Genomic DNA, 4264 nt, shown 5'->3' with positions numbered 1-4264 from the left:
TGTTGTGAAATGCTCAGGTTAAGTATAGACCCAGATGGTGGGTAAAGAGGAAAACACTATGAGCGTCAATACTAACAGTAGGTGTGAGCGTCTGAATTTTTTTTTGGTTACTTTCCTTGTCATGGTTGGGTGTGGCAAAAACTCTAGTGTAAGCATTAAAGAAGCAGCTTTCCAAATGGCAATAGCAATTTTAAAGAACAGAAGTGGGAACTCCTAGTACTGCTACACAGAAGGAGAACAGAATTGGGAAACTTGAAAAACCTGTGTCAGATCAAATGTGGTTTACATCATCTGGGCCCAATCTTGTTCCCACTGAAGTCAATGGGAGTCTAAGGATCCAAAATATATTTTTGATATCATCTTGGTCTTGGCCACTGCACAATTAAAGACCTGTGGAAAAACTTTGAAGAATATTCCATTTTTATAAAGGTTTTGCATGAAAGTGAAGCCAAATTTACCCTCCATTTAGGGTGACCAGACAGCAAGTGTGAAAAATCGGGATGGGGGTGGGGGGTAATAGGAGCCTATATGAGAAAAAGACCCAAATATCGGGACTGTCCCTATAAAATCGGGACATCTGGTCACCCTACCTCCATTATATGGTGCAACCTCCACTGTAATAAACTGGAGTTGCACTTTGTAATGTGGCCCACAATCAGTAATTAAGAGTTTGTTTGTTCCTGTTGCTTATGCTGTACCTGACATTTATAATCCTATCTGTGGTGTCACTCTCTGCCCCTATAATTTGAGATGTGATATGAATAATTCACCAGAGAAGGTATTTTAAATGATCCATGGTATATTCCAGAGATATAATACCTTTATGAAGTGTCCTAAGATGACTGTGTGCTACTAGCATTGTTCTGAAAATACAAATGTGCTCTTGAAAAAAAACGTTTTACAAAGAAACAGGTGGTGTAGGTGAACAGTTGCTTAGATGAATGATTGTGCAGTGGTTGTAAAAAGAAAGGCATGCGAAATATAAGGTATAACTACTGATCTCATCACATTCCTAGATAAATGTGAAATTAGTTTGACTTGGTTTTCCCTTACATTCATCACACACACAACACTCTCACACACATGCAACATTTCTATAGTCTACTCAAGTTTTTATTAGAACATAAGAACGGCCATACTGGGTCAGACCAAAGGTCCATCTAGCCCAGTATCCGTCTTCCAACAGTGGCCAATGCCAGGTGCTTCAAAAGGAATGAACAGAACAGACAATCATCAAGTGATTCATCCCCCCACCGCCCATTCCCAGCTTCTCGCAAACAGAGGCTAGGGACACCTTCTTGTGTTAAGGAAGGAAGAGAGACAGTGAGGGAGAGAGAGTTTAATATTCTGGAGGCTTTAAAATAAGATGAGGAGGAGGAGAGGGTTTATAACTACCTTGATAGACAGGAGCACGAGGACTTCTATGCAATAAGCAAGGGATATAGAGAGACATCTGGGCCCTGACCTGCAAGCACTTAAATACAAAGGCAATTTTAAGCATGTTTAGAATAGTATCTAATGATAAGAATCCACTGTCCTTTTGTGAGGGAGGTGGTAGTGGTGTGCCTATTAAAACCAAGTTTTATTAATGGCCAAATTCTGTCAATCTTACACAGTCTGAGTAGTATCTTACTCTGTGAATAGTCCCATTGGGCCAGATTCTGGTATCCTTACTCATGCTGAGTATTATTTTACTCCTGGAGCAGTCTCATTTAAAATGAGTGGGATTATTTGTGGAGTAAGATACTACTCAGCTTGAGTAAGGATGGTATAATATGGCCCTAAAGGGTTTTTATGCTTATAATGAGAAATCCTGGCCCCACAGAAGTCAATGGAAGTTTTGCCTTTGACTTCAACAGGACCAAGATTTCACCCATTGTGCCCGTTTGTACAATGAAATATGCACAGATTTAGTACAGCTTTAAGATTATTTCAGTTTAAACATTTTTAAGGGTTTATCAGGCAAGCTATTTCTTCTGGAGGGCAAATGGGAAATGCCCAAAGAAAACACAGTGAAAGGGGTATTTCCTCTGCAAATATTTGAAAAGATCAAGACCTAAAATTCGCTATACAAATTCTACTAACTACTAGAAGCTGTTACAAACTGATTTAGAAGGTATTTTATTAAGTTACAGGTTGAAAGTTTTGTAGTTCTCTTCAGTTCTTTTGCTTGTGTTTCCACCTGAAAGTCCATTTGAAGAACTGCCTGTTTTCAGCACATTTTGTAATTTGATCTTTGATATTAGCTACATACATTCCCATCCACGTGCAGTTTTTTTCTCAGTAAATCATTTGGATCCTTGCCAGGAACTAGGGTGACCAGATGTCCCGATTTTATAGGGACAGTCCCGATATTTGGGGCTTTTTTTTTATATGGGCTCCTATGACCCCCCACCCACTGTTCTGATTTTTCACTCTTGCTATCTGGTCACCCTACTGGGAATGGGCAGGAATGACTTCAGCAGCAAAATCTTTTGAGTGCTGATCATTACTTTCCTTCTTTGTTGTCGCAGCAGCACTAAGGTTCTGAAAATAGCAAAAGCTTTAACCATCAGTTTATTTTTGATATCTTTTCTGCACTGACATTAAAAGTCTCACCCTGTCCCTGAAGAGATATACAGAGACTTCTACTGTGCTGCCCATCATGGTTCACTGCCCCTTCCCTGTAAGAACCTCGTTTAGAAACTAGGTCCTCTTCACATTGAAACACAGAAGTTGAGAGATGTTTTGTCTCTCCCCTTACTCCCCCCATTCCACTATGTCTTTAATTTCTCCTCTGAGTGGAAATTCCAGCATCCTAAAGTTGATTTGGCTCAGGCCTGATTTTTCTAACAATGGGTTTTTTATTTTTGTAGCAATGGAATCACTGCCACCAATTTTTCTTTGGCCATTCCTGTCTGCCTCAATCTCCTACCTGTTGTTTCCAAAAGATCAGCATGCAAGGGATTCAACTTCATTTCAAGACATTTTTCTCCCAGAGATGATTGTGTTTTGTCTGTCATTTTAGGATTCTGGGTAGCTCCCAGCTGGTTGGCTCCTCTAATCTGGGTGTCAGAGGAAGAGGAGGCACCAAAAGGATCTATAGAACAAAGGTTGGGAAACATGGCTTTCCACCATTTTTTTTCCTCTCTCTCACCTTTCCCCACATCGCTGGGGCTTAGAAAGCTTGTTCTTCCTTTCCAGGGGTCTGTGATAATCTTTATTTTCTGGGGATTAATTATCCAAAGTATTTGCTGTGGCACTCTAGTATTTTTCAACTTCTCAATGGCCAGACCACACCCTTCTCCTGCCCTTTGTTTTAAAAATAGCTTTTTCTTGAAATGGGCACTATCAGTCATTAGTTTAATGATTATTCAATCGCACTTTTGAACTAGTTCTTGCACAGCTCAAATAGCCAATGTAACTCTGTAAGACTCTCATTTGGGAATGTGCTGCACTAGCTGTTGACCCAAACTTCCCCAGAACTAATTAGTTACGTAGCCGGTGTATAGAAATGCTGAAGTATCACAAAACCCGCTCCCTCCAAGTTACTTTATCATTTGTATTTATAGGATTTTCTGTGGGTTGCAGATCAAATGTCCTCGTTTCTTAAAGCTTTTGTGATAGCTAGTGAAAGTATAAAAAACATGCTCTCTCATATATTGTTTGTATAGGTATCATCTGTTATTATTCACTGAGGATTATTGCTGTAGGAAGCTACAAAATAATACTAACCACCAAAAGAATGCTGTTTCAGTGTTTTCTAAATCATCCTCACAATAGTCTGAGGTAATGAAGTGATATGTTCTTTCTTACCAGAGAAGAGTCAGGAGTTCCTGATTCCCTTTTCTGTGCTGAAACCAATGGAGTCTGTGGGCTTGGCTACACTTGCGAGTTAGTGCACAATAAAGGAGCCCCGTGCGCCTTAGCTCACTCCCTCTCCACACTGGCAAGGCACGTAGAGTGCTCTGAATCCGTGTCTAGAGTGCTCCTGGTACTCCACCTCGGTGAGAGGAATAACGTTTGCTGCGCCCCTGCTGGAGCGCTGCGGCACCAGTGTGGACGAGGTGTTGCATTACTGCGCTGCGATCAGCCTCTGGAAATGTCCCATAATCCCCTTAAGTCAAGTGGCCACTCTTGTCATTGTTTTGAATCGCTGCAGGAATGCGGAAGTGCCCTTTGAAAGCTCCGTTTCTGACAGCCCGCTGCTTATCTGCTCCGAGACAAAGCAACCATTACTGTGGAATGCTGTGTGTGAGAGAGAGAGAGAGGCGGGGGGGGGGGG

This window comes from Terrapene carolina, unplaced genomic scaffold, assembly GCF_002925995.2.
Source record: "Terrapene carolina triunguis isolate 2854851 unplaced genomic scaffold, T_m_triunguis-2.0 Scaffold85, whole genome shotgun sequence".
Lineage (NCBI taxonomy): Eukaryota > Metazoa > Chordata > Testudines > Emydidae > Terrapene > Terrapene triunguis.
This window is presented reverse-complemented; position numbering follows the sequence as displayed.